Raw genomic sequence first — 17496 nt, 5'->3', positions numbered from 1 at the left:
AGAGGATCCAAATGATGATGAGAAGAGAATTCCTAAGAATCCAGATGACTACACTGAGAAGGATATTAAATTGGATAGTCTGGATGCCAAGGTACAGCACTTGTTGATGGAATCCATGGATGATGACATGAGCCATCAAATTGTTGTGTGTGAAAATGCTAAGCATATGTGGCAAACCATATAGTTGTTAATGGAAGGAACGGAAGACGTCAGAGAAATCAGACTTCATATTCTGACTACCCAGTACGAGGCATTCAAATCTCTCCCAAGATAAAACATAACTTCGGTCTTTGAAAGATTGAACAAGTTTATAAATGAACTGAGCATCTATGGGAAGAGATATGAACAGAAAGAGATAAACAGGAAGTTTATGTTGACATTGCCCACTCATTTCATAAGTAAAGGAGATTCAGTTCGTGAGCGCTTGGACTTCAAGACTATGTCTCTAGACAAGTTATATGGGAAGATGTAATAACCCCAATTTTTGGAATTTTTGAAACCCTTATGAATAGTGTTTTGCTGATTATGCTGAATAAGAAAACTTTTCATGCCACACTATGTAGGGGTTCTTTTATTGATCTTCTGGGATATTATTAGTACTCTATGTGGTATATAAGTGTATGTAAAGATCGTCAGAATCCAAATCCGAACACTTTGATTTTTCCCGAAAATCCACCAGATATCGAAAGAATTGAGTATAAGGTAACCGGATAAAAAGGATTAGTGAGGATCTGGGAACCAATAAGAAGAGGACAAAGGAGGGAGGGTGACATCACATGGTGACATAAGCATGACCAAGCAAAGTGTGTTGTTGGTTGAATTAGAACCACACAAAAGTTACCATGGTAAAAAGGTAATAAAACAAAACAAAACAAATCAAAAAATCAACCAACCAAGCCAACAATTCATTTTCACCAAAAACACAACATTTTCTCACCTTTCTTGTTCCATGCTCTCGGCTTTTTCTTCTTTTCCAAAGCAAGAAAATCAAAAATCAAGTTCCAAGCATTGTTAAATCACAAGGTAATTATCTAAGACTCCTTATGCATAGTTATGGATATCCTATAAGTTTGAGCTCCTAAATCATTCACAATCTCTTCCTAAAAATCATGGAAGAAGATGGTGAATAGTGTTTTTCAAGAACTAAAATTTTTGTTCTTGAAGTTTTGTTTAGTTTAAGCTTGGATAAGGACTTTAAGGGTGATTCCAAGCCATTCTCTTGATTCTCCACTCTCCAAGCAAGGTATAACCCCTCCAAACCCTAACTTTATTTGAGTAATTAGGTTTAGTTTTGTTGATTTTAATTCATGGGAGGCTTGCTTGTTGTGAATGTAGAGATTAGTTAGTTTTGTGAAGTTTTGGAGTGGTAATTCTTGGATTATTGATTAATGAACTTAAGTGTAGTTAAATTCAAGTTTAAGAATAAGTATAAATTGTTAATGTTGAGTTGTTGGGGCTGTTATGATGTAGTATGGATGGAGTTTTGATTGGGTTGTGATTGTGGGTTGAATTGGAGTGTTTTAAATTTGGGTAATCGCGTAAACATAGCCGTCGTAATGCCCGATTTACCGTAGACTGTTTTTGTTCTTAACATTAGGACCCGTGAACTCACTTCTAGGTTTTTACCATTGCCATGATTAGATAGTTCATGTTACGAGCTTCGTTTTGATATGTAGTTCGTTTGATTCCGATGTACGGTTTAGGAGAAACGGCCCTTTTAAGTAACGATGTTTCGCGAACGAATCATTACCCCTCGCCTTACTTTGAAACATAGGTTAAAGACCTAAAAGGACTAATTTGAGTATGAAAAATTTATGTAAAGTGTGTTAGGTAGTTGGTAAGACACTCGCAAAAGAATCGTCTTAAAACTCATAATGGTTAATTTATTAAAAATGGTGGAGCCGAGGGTACTCGAGCGACTTAAGAGAATCAGTAAGCGCAAAGCGAGCGTTAGAGTCTAAATTGGTTAAAGTATAGATATATAAGTGACTTTGGTTTAATTCCAACTTATATATTGTTTATAGGTTACCAGACTCGTCCCAAGCCATTTATAACCCCCAGTCGCTCAGGCAAGTTTTCTATCCGTTATACTGTTGTTGTGATGTATACATTTGTACATGCATTATCTTGTGATAGATGCATAATGGTTACTTAGCAAATTCTTGCGATATATTGTAGCATGTGATATGGTATATATGCATGCCTGTTTCGTATTCTTGATACATATATCTGTTGATTCAGTTGATAATACCTATGCTAGAGATAAGCGGTAATTTGCATATACCTTTAGTATAGGGGACCCAAAGGTGAACTTTTTCTAAAACCGGGAGTCGAGGCTCCCGAGTATAATATATATATATATATATATGAATAGTTTTCAAAACTATGAATCGAATAAGGTTTATTCAATAACTTTATTTTATTAATGAATATTATCTTGAATATTCATTCGCGGGCTTATGATCCCGTTTATTTTATTATTGAATATTATTTTGAATATTCATTCGAGGGCTTATGACTCCGTTTATTTTATTAATGAATATTATTTTGAATATTCATTCGAGGACTTATGACTCCGATTATTTACTAAATAATATTCTTTATTTTATTATAGAATAATGTGTCGATAATCAAACTTACTTTTGATTATTCAAATAAAGATATTACTTTCGTATAAGTATATTTTTGGTTATTTAATATTCAATGCAAGTATAAGTTTTAAAACTTCTACTTCAATTATTTTTATAAAGATTATTCTTTATGGGAATATTATTTAAATAAAAATATTCAGATATTTTCTAATATATTGGGACTGATTTATTTCATTAAATCAACATTACTCCAAACACTCTTTAAAGTGTTTTCGAGTCTTCAAAAATGATTTTTAAAGGTTAGGGCGGATCCCAAAACTCATTTTTATATTTAAGATCTTCCTTTTAAAGGGGATTTAAATATTCGCTCAAAACCTGAGGGATCCGGCTCTGTGGTGTAATTTATATTCGCAACAAGGTTGCTGTTTTGATAAAAGAGTTTTTGATTACTTACCCAACACTCGGGAAGTAAAATTCTTGGAACAAGTTAATCCATTAACAGGCATCGCCTGGGAAATATTGGTGAGTTTTCCTTTCCAACTAGATACGACTGCTTGGTGGAGCCGTATCAACAAGTTTCTACTTGGGGAAAGTGGGGACGAGCTTTACGTTTCAGAGTCATGGATTTCATCTGAACTAGGAGTGGCGTAAGTGGTCGAGTGGCGCCGGCCCAGCCTAATTATATTGGCCCAAATGGCCTGAAAGTTCCGCTAAGACGGTCCATTCCTTAGGAGTCCAGTGTTCGGTTGACAAGTAAATCCGACAGGTTCTCCTCTACATGTAGAAAATGGTGGGGTTGTACTATTGCGACTGATCATCGTAAGTGGTCTTCCTGGCGTGACAAAACTCCCGTAATGAGTTCATCATCCAGTTGGATATTTATGCAACACTACCCAGAGCACCTCGATAGAAAGGCTACGGTTGGGCGATTGTTGAGTGTTGGCAGGGTCAAGCTTTCAAAATGATGTTTACATCAAATGAAGTATCTCGTAACTTCATTTTATTTTGATGATATTTAAAAGATTGATTCTATACAAGTTTTGTCTTGTAGCTTAATCTATGGGATGAACTAATTATAACTTGAACGGTGGTAGTTCAAGTAGTATTCGGAAAAGATATAAGTATATTGGAGTATCTTGTAACTTCATCTTTTAAACTTATATCTAGTAAAGGATTATCTTATGCATGACAAAGATTTTCAGAAAAATGTTGAGACAAGGTTAGATATATGAGATCACCTTGCAACGATATTTTTATACAGTTATAAACTGGAACTCTGTGTATATTATGCATGGAAGAGGACTTCCAAGATTTTGAAAAGTATATATACATATATACTGAATATCTTGCGACTTGGTCGCGGTAAGATATCAAAATTGGTTCATTTCTTCTTGACCAAGACTTTCATGAGTACTATGAGAATGCTCATATATTGTAAATCATTATACATATTATTTTGGTGGGCTTGTTGCTCACCCTTGCTTTCTTCTTTCATCACACAACATCAGATAGACAACCCGAATCCCTGACCCCGGATTTGGGGGTGTTACAGAAATGGTATCAGAGCTAAGCGTTATATACCTCAGAGGTGATGTGACGTTAAGATAATAAGTTCACTCAGATAATAAGAACTCTTGCCAAGTTCATGGTCGAACTACTTAATGTAGTACTGACAGTTAAAACCCTTACGGGAACCCTTATAAATATTATGATAGTAACATAGTTCGTTCTCGTATAGGGCAGCAGGGCACCGAACCCTGAGGTTCAGGAGCATCAGCATGAGGATCTTTTATTACATGTTGGAGATCAAATTGTGAATCTGATAGAGTACCCTAACGAGGGACCGGATGCAATTCATATTGAGAATGTTGCGGTTGAGGATGTTATCCCAGAAGGGATTGTTGCCGAGGAGGATCTCGTGGAGGATCCCGACGAGAATGAAGAGAGGACCGCTGAGGAATTGATGACCGTAGTCAGGGCGACTACCAGAGCAAGAATGGCCGCGAGGGTGGCACTAGAGGATGAAGAGTTACCAAGGGCACCAAGGTTAATGAGGGCAGAAGGAGTGGGGCCTTCCACGGCACCAATTATACCAGTATCAGACCCTCTTCCCGAGGTTCCTGAAGACATCCATGAGGTTCCACCAATTCCTTTTCCCTCCCCTGTACAGAGCCCAGCACCTACTGAGGAAATGCCACCTTTATCTCCTGCACCATTGTCACCCGATACCGTGCTTGGTTATCCATTTGGATCCCCTGGGCTTGCACCACCTGCACCCTATGGACTGCTAGATGCAACCACTCAGGCTTCTCTTATCGCCGATTATTACATGACTTTGGGTGGCCTGTCTGAGGCCCGTAATATTAGGAGTGATCTGTTGGATCAACTTACTGCACCAAGGATTGAGGGCGGGGTACTTCCGGCAGGATTAGCTCATAGTATGGAAAGGATTGAGGCTACCACCCGTGTTACAGCTAAAGGCCATCTTGAGGGTCAGATTGATCTAGCTCTACTTGCAACTATCCTAGACCTCATCACCGCTTTAATGGAGCAGGTTAGGGATGTCGTGCATGCCCGCATTTCTTGATCCATGGTAGTGTGCAGAGTCTGAGCAATCTGACCAGAATTTCATGTAGCACCGCTTTTGGAGGATTAGCCTAAGTTATGAATGATTAGTTTTAATGACTAGATGATTATCTATGGTAGTTCTTTTGGGATAGAAGCGATCAGATCAAATGATGTAATTCTTTTTAATGTGTTCAGTTGTTGTACCCTCGAACGAATGATTATGTATATATTCGTTAATTTCAGTTCAGATCAGTTTGTTTGTGATAAGATCATATTGTTAATTGCACTATTAACACTTAAGAGAGTGTCATGAAGTTTATAGAACTTGAGAATTCATAATTTGCAATCATGCAAAGACTGAACGAGGGAAAGACTTAAGCAAATTAAGTAAGGCAAATATCCAGAGATTCTCAAAAAAAAAAATTCCAAGTATTATGCCCCCACAAGGAATAAGATTAGGGGCAAACCTTGAATGTGATAATCAGGGAGGTCGCAATTAAGATATAAGGAACCCAGAACATAATGAAGTGGAAAACAAGGATTTTAACGTATAAGATAACTCCAAGTATGGGAGAAGGATGAAACATTTCATACTAAGGAAACAAAAGGTCAAGTAAGGAAAGGAGACCCGAGACGGTACTCCTATACGGCAATTCATGGACCTGTCTAAAAAGAACTTAGACTATTATCCCCAACCATCACCCTGAGGAGACAGTGCGGTGGGAAATTCTTTCAGGATCTTTAAGTCGCTAAGCTCTCAGAATTCCCATGAACAAGCGAACCCAGTAGAGGCGAGAGCCTGGCTAGAGGAAATATAGGAATCATTTGAGATTCTAAATGAATGATGAAGCACAAAAGACTGTTTTTGTCACTTACCCTCCTAAGAGAGAGACCACACGCTGGTGAAAGGCCAAGAAAGGCACGGAGCCAGAGGTTATGATAAACTGATTAAAGTTCAGTTAATTGTTTTCGGGAAAGTAATCCCCAAGGATAAGGAGATAGTGTAAAAACTTTGGAGCTAGAACAAAAAGCGGACGAATATGATGAATTATGAATCTAAGATTGTAAAAGTTGTCAAGATTCCTTCTGAGGACACGAATCCGGAATGACATGATGTTTGAAGTCAATGATTAGTGGGTACGTGAAATGATTGTAATAGAAAGGAAAATAAAAAGAAACTGAAGTGGAAAGGAGCATAAAGGCAATAGAGTTTGAGGAATGATAAGGGAGTCGGGTATGAGGAAACCCTAAAGACTCGTAGCAATAGAAATAGAAAAGTATGTAATCATCAGGATGAGGGTGATTCACCATGAGTTAAAATTGATGGTTGAAGGCATAAGAGATACATATATTTTATCCCCTGTAAGTGGGAGGATTCGAGGAAACCTGGAGATAGTCCGAAAGATAAATAATGAGACGCGGATAGACTAAGGAGACAAGAAAGTAAGAAATTAGGAAAATTGGAGGAAGGAAGTGACCTTCAAGAATGTGAAGTGTAAGACTGGTGGCTTGATACCCAGAAAGGGAGACGCCAGGTATGAAAGATATCCCAATATTGAGATGACTGTTGAGATAAACAACAAAAGTAAATAAGGAATTATTAAGAAGAAGTTCACGTTGAACACGACCAATCTCTTCCAGAACATCCTTGTTATTGTTACCAAATTAGGCATATACTATCGAGGTGGAAATGATTGAATAAGACACCCTTATCAGGAATATATGACTCGATTTATCCATGGAAGGATGCATGTACCTTTTTAAAGGTGGAATTAAGGATAGAACATCGGTAACTTAAAATGAATCCTAGGGGAATGCATAAAGGTTGGCATTTCACCCTTAATAGGGATAGTATGAGTTTTGACAGTATGAATTGGAAAGGATTAAGGTAATAACAACCTTTAGGAATCAGTGGAGAAATTTTTCAGAAGTATATAGACAATGATTTTGGTATTAATAAATGGTATCTTGATATGCCCTGTATCTAGGGAATACAGGAGGAACGATTCAAGGATAACCTTAGAGGTTTTACAAGGAGAAAGGTAATACTCAAAATTCTCAAGAATAGAAATGTTGATAAAGGAAATATGACGTAATTATAATGATGCCAAGTCGTGACAGTGATTAACCTCTAAAGACTAAGGCAATAACTTATGGAAAAATGGTGATATTTTTTTTTACTCATCAGATTTTAAGGAAAACATCTTCACATAAGCAGTGATTGAAATGAGGTAGAAGATTTATTTGGAGGTGGTTAAAATGACATTGACTGTAAGGAAATTTTACTATCAGGAAAAGCCAAAGAGGTGGCCGACACCTTAAAGGTAAGAGGATAATTATAGGCGCTTGTGCCAAAGGAATACAGTGATGATGGTTAAAGCTGTGAAGGTTGTATTATGATTTGGAAGATTGACATTCCTTCTGATGACTGTGCAATACCCAACCGTAATAGTAGTTGGTAAAGGTTTAATTCGTGTAATCGCCATGAGCGGGCTATCTATCTCAGAAGGTACTATCTTGAGATAAGCCAGGACTATGTTTCAAAAGGGACTAGACGAACCTTTGAGTTAAGTATTCTATTTAAGGCATATGATTAAGAATGGTATTAACCTGCTATCGTTGCTTTGATTGAAACTCTTCTGCAATTTTATCTGCTTCATGTCATGAAAGTACGTCAGAATTTGGAGTGTTCTTCATGAATTATGATTGGTGATTATGTTAACTCCTTAGAAGAATTCTATACGACATGTATGGACTCCGTATGGTTAGATGTTAAGATTTCATGGAAAGTGAACGACGGCAGTAGGTCAGTGGTGGACCATAGTAATGCAGCAATGATTCTGCGAGTAATGAGCTGATTACAACCGTGAGAGTTGTATTGAAATGGATGTTGAGATTGAGTACCACTAATCGGGTCATGTTGACATATAAGTTATCTTTGATAGAAAAACTAGGTCGATTATTTACCTATTGAATATTTATTCCTTCTTATCAATAGAGAGTCGTATTACTATACGAGGAAGGTTGCGGTGCAAGCATAGAATTCTAGTAACGATGATGTCTAGAATGAGATCCCAGATTCGATTTTCGATATCGAGGGAGTTTCAAAGGTGATCGTGTATAAGCTCGAGGAAGAGCATGGGTCCATAGAATGATGGACGGAATAGCGAAAATAATTAGGCATGTGAAATACGATGCTATAATACTTGATGTTGATATAAATACTTCTCCTATGACAAACCTCTATAGTTAAGAGGTAAGTTCCAAGCCAGATATTTTGTGGCAGTATATTTTTTTTTGCATATATACAATTCTCTTCAATTCGTTCTTTTCTCTTCTTTTCATTTCATATAAGCTGAGAAGAACAACCCTTCCAGAAGGGGAGGTATTGTCGAATGACCATCTATCTGTGTGATAGAAGCCTAGTAGGATACCACATGTTGTTTAATTGCTTGTCAAGTACTAAAGGCTGGCCACCTTCTGTACTAACTATGCAATAGAACAAGTGTTCATGATCATAGTGATCTCTCAACAAATTCCTTTATTTCTATATGATGGATCAAGCTTTCGAAGATGGAAGCAGCTAAAGGAAGTAGTATCAGTACGGTGGTATTCCGATTCTAACGCGTTAGGGATACTAAGGTTGACGTGGTTATTAAAAGGTTATAGAACGCTAACGAGCAAAAGTATAACCAGTATAATATTAGGAACGGAAGGTAGTAGCGATTACGAACTGGAAAAGAATGGGTATGGATTTGTTCGGACCAATCAATGTAATGTCTATGTCGAGAAAGAAATATTGCTTAGTGATTTTTGATGACTATTCCAGATACACGTGGGTGTTATTCTTACATTCAACGGATGAAGCAGCTGAAATGATCATTGATCACATCAACAAGATTGAGTTAGAAGCTGGCGTGCCTGTAAGATGCATAAGATCAGATAATGGCACAGAATTCAGAAATGCAAAGTTGAATGATTTCTGTGTGGAGAAAGGCATCTTGAGACAGTATTCAGTACCAAGGACTCCTCAACAGAATGGAGTGGTAGAAAGAAAGAATCGTACGTTGGTTGAGGCTGCAAGGACAATGCTGAATGAAGCCAATCTTCCTACGTATTTCTGGCTGAAGCTGTTAGCACTGCGTGTTATACTCAGAATCGAACCCTGATCAACAAGATGTTTGAAAAGACACCATATGAGTTAATGGCCAACAAGAAACCATCTGTGAGTTACTTTCATGTGTTTGGAGGAAAATGCTATGTGCTAAAGGACGATGAGCATCTTGGTAAATTTGATGCCAAAGCTAAAGAAGGTATTATCCTAGGCTATTCATTGGATTCTAAGGTATACAGGGTGTTTGTGATTGATGACAGCAAAGTTGTGGAAAGCCTTAATGTAACTTTTGATGACACCAAGCTCCCAAGTATTCAGAAGGAAGATAGTAATGATCACTTAAGTGTGGAAGATCTTTCTGATGATGAAGACGAACCTGAGTTTGTTCCAAATAGAGATAGTAATGGAGATGATCATCACAATGATCATAATGGTGATTCAGATTCTGATGGAAATGGTGGAGATGGTTCAGATATGAATGGAAATAGAGGTAACACAATTGTGCATAGTGAGACAGTTTTTGGAACCAGTCCTCAAGTGTCAGATTCTACAGATCAAGATGGCAGCAACTCAGGGGGAGCAGAACAAGAAAGATGATCTGCTAGTCGAACTCAACAGAATGCTAATCAAGCTGAATCATCAAGGGCAAATATGCCTAGAGCTGTAAAGTGGAGTAGATCTCATCCTGAAGATCTCATTATTGGTGATGTTGGAGCAAGAGTTCAGACGAGAAGAGCTACTGCTAATGAATGTCTATTTTCTGGGTTTCTTTCTCAAATGGAACCAAAGAAAGTAGATGAAGCTCTTGGAGATCCTGATTGGGTGATTTCTATTCAAGATGAGCTCAATCAATTTGAAAGACAGAAAGTGTGGAAGCTTGTACCCAAACCAAAAGATAAATCTGTTATTGGCTCTAAGTGGGCATTTAGGAACAAGCTGGATGAAGATGGAATTATAACAAAGAACAAGGTGAGACTGCTTGCTAAGGGTTATTCTCAAGAAGAAGGCATTGACTATGATGAGACCTTTGCACCAGTGGCAAGACTTGAAGCCATCAGAATGTTCTTAGCATTTGATGTACATTCAAACTTCAAGGTTTATCAGATGGATGTGAAAAGTGCTTTTCTGAATGGTGAGCTTGAAGAAGAGGTCTATGTGGAGCAACCTCCTGGTTTCACAGACCCTGAGTTTTAAGATTTTGTGTATCTTCTCTTCAAGGCTCTTTATGGTCTAAAGCAAGCGCCTAGAACATGGTATGACACTCTCTCTGAATTTCTACTTGAGAATGGTTTCACTAGAGGGGTCATAAATAAGACTCAATTTCATAAAAAGCATAAAAATGATATCATACTTGTGCAAGTTTATGTTGATGATATTATATTTGGGTCTATGAATGAGGCACTTTGTGCAAGGTTTGCTAAGCTTATGCAGAGTAGGTATGAGATGAGCATGATGGGTGAGTTGAATTTCTTCCTTGGACGTCAAGTAATCCAGAAGCCAGATGGTATCTTCATTTGTCAAACGAAGTACATCAGGGATCTTCTGAAGAAATATCAAATGGAAGATTCAACACCTGCCAAGACTCCTATGGAAACTGCCACAAAACTTGATCAAGATGAGTCTGGTAAAAAGGTGGACATCACTCACTATAGAGGCATGATTGGATCTCTTCTCTACTTGACTGCAAGTCGTCCAGATATAATGTTTACAACATGCTTGTGTGCAAGGTTCCAAGTTGATCCGAAAGAGTCACATCTGATAGCTGTCAAGAGGATCTTTAGGTATTTGAAGGGTACACCGAATCTGAGTATCTGGTATCCTAAAGACACGGGCTTTGATCTCATCGGCTATACGGATTCTGACTATGCTGGTTGTAAGATTGATCGGAAGAGTACTTCAGGAAGCTGTCAGTTTCTTGGAAGAAGATTGGTTTCTTGGTTTAGCAAGAAGCAGCATTCAGTTTCTACATCTACTGCCGAAGCTGAGTATATTGCTGCTAGAAGTTGTTGTTCTCAAATTCTATGGATGAGAAGCCAACTCCGAGACTATGGACTTGAGTTGAATCATATTCCTATCTACCGCGACAACACAAGTGCCATAGCAATCTCAAACAATCCTGTTCAGCACTCGAGGACCAAACATATTGATATAAGGTATCATTTCATAAGAGAGCACATAGTGAATGGTATTGTGGAACTAATTTTTGTTCCCACAGCTGATCAAATTGCAGACATTTTCACTAAGCCACTTGATGAAGCTACTTTTAGCAAGTTGGTTAGTGAACTTGGCATGTTAAACTTGTCCACTTAAAAATGGAAGTTAACATATTATGTAATTTGATTGGTATAAATTTTACAAATCCTATGATGATGCTTTTAGGCCTTGTAAAGTTTATTTACCTATATTCATTATTCATGGATTGAAGCAAATTGATTATCACATGTTTTGTATGCTTGTATGCTTAGTGATAATTGGATTTGAGATTTTGATGATAATTGATTACCATGATCTTACATGTTACATATTATGTGGTAATTGAGTTAGTTTATCTGGAGCTTTGTATGTATTTGAGATAGGTTAGCACCCCTTCTCTGTATTGGACCTAACACTCTATCTCAGATAAATTTATTCCTAGCATGAATTGTGTCTAATTGTCTTAAATCATAATGTCTATTTGTCCTGTATGTATGCACGCTCTTAGTCTAATACATAAAATATTTATGCATGTGTACATACTTGACAAAACACTTGACAAAATATGCTTGCTATATGCTAGATAACCTTTTATATTGGTTTAGAACTAAAATGAGTAGAGTATTTCTTCCATCTTTATCACATGTTTCATCCATGTGGCTCTGATACATTCTCTAGAAAGTATTATTCTACTTACTCAATTCTAAATCAATACATGATGCTATTTACCATTGCTACTAACTCTGTTGCTATTTAAGTCTTGCGCTGAATATCCAAGCACAGAAAGCAGCTAAGGTAAAGTTCAGGTATGACCAATCTTTCAGAATGTACTTCAAGTTGAAACACCACACAATCACACACTGAATGATCTCTGGTAGTAGATCATGTCATGTGTTCTCTGTGGTTACTTATAAGGTATCATTCCTTGACCCTTAAGCATTCTGAAACTTTGTGGATTATTCCTAAGGCCCAGTCCTAGTATTCTGAAACTTATAACTTCCCCCAGTGGCTTAGGAAGCTGACTATGAGCCTATCAAACCAATAGGTTCTAACCAAAGTCATAGAACTAAACACTCCTCAAACAGAATTTATCCAAAGCTTTTGCTTTGATACATAAAAATCACATGATCAGTTGCATTCTGAACCTTGATAACTGGAGTTGAGTTGAGTGAGGGAGATAGTGCCAAGCAGCACCACATAAGGAAGGAAAGGTCAACCCTACATCTCTGTCTCTCACAAAGTAGTGGAGTATTCAAATCCTGAGACAACTATAAAGCCCATTTATATTCTCTCAAAAGAATGTAAAGCTGAAAAAGGCACTGAAACTGTTACTAGAAGCATTCTCTCAACATGTTGTATTTCTATTGAAAATTTGCCTGTCAGCCAGGGCATCTGAATGAGAGTCACTACCTTACCTCAAACATTTCAATGCACGTGTGAGTTTCAAACACAAGGAAGGTTTTGACGGAGCAAGTTTATCAAACCATCTCAAGGTCACTGATAAAACTTGAGATTTAATTTTGATTAAATCTGAGATCCATATGGATTCTAACTCTGATGAGATTTTGGTACTCTGGTTTATCCTAAGACCATTATCTCTGATTCATGTCTAAGTAACATAAGAAGAAATCATTGATCCCTAATGGCATATCATTGATCACTGGTTATCTTCCCAGAATTCAAATCTGGATATGATTTTGACTAAGTCAAAATAGAAACTTGTAAATGAGGACGCAGATATCAACTGACGAGTTTATAAGGTATGCTTCTTTATAGAAGTTGAGGGATATCAGGAATTCTGCCATTTTATAGAATCCTAATTTCCCCTCTCAGAAGGAATATTTTTGAATCTCTTGACTGAGAGTTTTCATCCTTGAAGATGGAAGGCAACTTTTCTATAAAAAGGATTTTCTTACAGGTACATTCATTGTTGGACTTCTGGAGCTCTGAGTGGAGTGAAACACTTGTGAGGATGAGTTCAAACACTTGAGTGTAGAGTGGAGTGAAACACACTGTGAGGACACTAAACAGAAATCACACACTTGCACTGTGAGGAAATTTGTAGCACCTGTTCTTATTCTAGCTTGGTTTTGTTTGTAATATTCTCAAGAATGCTGTGATGATCTGGGGTTGAGGACTTTTTTTGTATGAGGTTCTCTCCTGGTTCTGGTTATGGAGTTCTGTTTCTTGGGAGATATAAGGAACCTGGAAGGGAATTTTTGGTGATATAAGGGTAGTTCTTTTCTTGAGTTGAGAATCTTGGAACTTCTTTTCTGTCTGAATTGTACTTGGTGGGAGAATTAGTTTCTGTAGTCTACATTTGAAGGATTACTCAACTAAAGGGGAGAATAAATATGGCATAACACAAAAAAAACTGGTGGATATCCTTATTCAACTAAGGAAGAGCAACCTTCTTCAACTTAGAAGAAGACAGGATAGGTCACCTAAGATATTTTTCCTGCCTACTCATGTTGATTATCTAAGGGGGAGAAATATGGAGATTTTGAAGACGTATCATTTGCATTTCTACTAAAGGGAGAGAATATGTTGTTCTCTGCTGGAGCTAAATGAGTATGAGTGTAGAAGATATAAGATAGTATTATTTCCATGTCCAGGACATCAATGTTGAAAGCTGATTGAAGATTTTTGGTTATTATTAGTTGAGTTATCCTCCAAATTGATACTTCTCTAGTATAAATTTGACTGTCATGTTTAACAGCCAAATAGGGGGAGATTGTTGGATATAGAAGGAGTTGAAGATTAAAGATAGATTCATCTATGACAACAATGCAGAGGATGATAACTCAACATAGACAGGACTTGCAAATAATCCTATATCCATTGAAACCAGTACGAAGATAGAAGACTTGACATATACACAATGATCTGGAAAGCTACAGTGAAGAAGTCGTTAACAGAAGTTTGAAGGAAGTTCATTAATATGTTCATTCATCGAAGGAATAAGGTTGAAGATATTCGAAGTAGCAATCTGGATTGGTGTGAAGGTCATAAGGGTTTCAGTGAAGCTGATTTGATATGGTAGAAGACTTGACAGTGAATTATATAGTCTATAGTATGAAGGCCTGAGAGCGGAACTAGTCGTCTATAAACCAGACCATTGCACTAGGCATCAGTGATCCTTGAAAGGAAACTAAGTACTATCATTCGAAAGACTGTCAAGTGAGAGTCATGTTCAAGAAAACTGTTCGAAGATTGAAGATGAAGCTCTAAAGACAGGAAGACATGAAGTGGTATGTCTCAGGGATTGCATAGATCAAGTTTAAGGAAGTGAAAGAGGTCAAGTTCAAGTTCAAAGTGATTGGAGGTCAACTTCCATGAGTTGCAAGTCAACCAAATGGAAGTGCATAGCAAGGAGGAAGATTTGTCTAAGGATGGAAAAGTTTCTAAGGCAATAAACTTATATAAATCGACTACTAAAGGGAAGAAATCGACTTCTGGCATTTCAACAAGCCAAAATCGACTTCTAGGAGTTTAACCAAGTCTACTAGTCGATTTATATAGCTACTAGTCGAATTGTGCAAAGCAGAAAAGTTACTAAGGCATGGGAAGTGCAAAAATCGACTACCATATTCTACTAGTCGATTTTAGCATCCTAAAAATCAACTAGTAGCTACTTGGTGTTTTAATCTAAGTCAAATTTCCCCTTGGCATGAAAATCGACTTGTGGAAAGCCTAGAAAGTCACTAGTCGAATTCCTTGAGGTACAAATCGACTTCTGAGGTGTTGGATTATAAATCAAGGTCATTTCCTCTCTTGAACTCCAATTTGACTACTGAAAATCAAGGCAACTTTAATTCGAATTGTGGATTTCGACTACTGCACATGTTCAGATCTATTTACTTGGATGAGAGCTTGCCACGTCTTCTAGTCTATTCACCTACCTATATCTATCAGTTCAACAGTGAATTGAACAATCAATCACAATCAGAAACAGTAGTGTTGCCCTCGCTCTTTGGAGATTCGTTCTATCAAATCATCAATTTGCGAAGTGAAGTGCTGCTGAATTTTATACAGAATTCTAGTCTTATATAGGAACACTCAAAAACATTAAAGCCTTGTATTGATAGCTTGTATCCGATAGGTTATATTGCTTTTTAGAGTGATAGAGATACACACATTTGATAAGTTATCTTTTGTAGTGTGTAGAGTTATTGTTGCTTTGTTTACATTTGTAACAAAGTTTGTAAGCAACCCACTCGGAGATTTTTCTTAATAATATAAGATTAATCCCCCGAAGCTCTTGTGTTTGTGTTTATTTTTCATAGTATCTTTATCCGCTGCGAATTTATTTGAAAAACGAACGATAATGCATTCACCCCCCTCTGTATTAACCTAGTGGACCTAACAGAGAGCATTGCAGTTAGCTTTGTATAAGAACTCCTTGGAAATAAAATAAATGATAATTTGCATTAGAATATGTGGGTGATACCTCCAGGTTGGTAAATTTCTCTACTCGATTGTGATACAAGGGAAATAAGGTATGATGATACGTTTGTGCATTAATCGTACCCAGTTGAGATTTTCTCGTTAACTCTTAACTCTAGTGTAACTTCAAGAACATTAAAAATCAAATACGCCAGGATTTCAGTATATCATTCGCAGATGGATAAGAAGGTTAAGAGAATGATTAAAGAGCCTCGAATGTGATCGGAAGCGATTACAAACTGGATTAATTGGACAAAGAGACGTGTGGGAATGAGGTTCAACAACCATTTACTATTGGAACGTTCATGAGCACGACTTACTAGAATTAGAAAAGAAAAGAGAATTAATAAAAGAAAATTAATATGTGTTATGCTGGTCCTTTTGAGACAGTAAAATAGGCAAGGTAAAGGTAAGTGAGTTGGCCTCATCGCCACATGTATAGCAGATTCATAGAAGGTTTATATGTGTAAAAGCACGATGAAAAGTATCAGTATTATTCTTTAGTGTGATTCTGAGGACAGAATACTTTTAAGGGGGGAAGGATGTAACATCCGGGAAATATCGTGTAATTATAAATAATTATTATGTGGGTATTGTGTGATTTTTGATGAATTATCTGATGATTGGTGTTGATATTTGGACATTTATATATGATAAAATGTGATTATGTTAATTTTATGATGCCCAGAATAAAATATAGATGATTGTGATATTTTTCTGGTAATTTTTGAAATATTATATGATATTATAATGATTTATGAATTTATTAATTATTTTTCGAATTATTACGAAACTATTTTATAAAGCAAGTAATCGTCCAACTTCAATTATTTTTACGTTTTTACAACCCGAAACTTTTTCGAAAACTCCTTCCTAAACTAATCTGGTAATTCCGGATATTTTTCGTGTTTTGACTTTTTCGATCCGGATTACGGTTTGACCCGTGCGCGGCCCGGCGCGAAATTTTTGATACGACAATCATTTCGATAAATCAACAAAATTCGTGTTCTCAAAAGACGGGATCATATTACATTATTTTCGCATAAAGTATTTTATTAAAAGCCCGGTTTGGATAATTATCCAATACGAGTATCAAATCGGATCGATTTTGCAGTTACTTAGCGGCCAAGTAATTAATTTATCGATCCAATACGATCCAACACGAACCAATATTCCATAAATATAAATAGCCTAATTATTATTTTATTTTATTCGTATAATATAATCAGTCAGTTAAAACCGATTAAAATACAGAGAAACCCTAAAAACACCGCGTTCTTGAAAATCAAACGTACAAACGAAGGCGTTATCGAACTCCGATTCGAGCGTGCAATATATCAAATCGAAGCTCTCGAATTAATTTAAGATTAAATTATGAAAATTTGTTCTTGATGTTGTTGATATGATTTGATGATTCCATCGTGTAGATAATCTTTTTCTGGTCAATTTGGTATATTATACTTCAAAAATAGAGTTCAATAACATATAGTAATTAATGTTTGATTTTCTGAAAATTCTTTGAAAATGTTCTTGGTATTCTTGAGGATCAATCGATCGTTTGAAGGTGATGCAGATTTCAGAATT

The sequence above is a fragment of the Apium graveolens genome, chromosome 2 (genome assembly GCF_009905375.1).
Source record: "Apium graveolens cultivar Ventura chromosome 2, ASM990537v1, whole genome shotgun sequence".
Classification (NCBI taxonomy): Eukaryota; Viridiplantae; Streptophyta; class Magnoliopsida; order Apiales; family Apiaceae; genus Apium; species Apium graveolens.
This window is presented reverse-complemented; position numbering follows the sequence as displayed.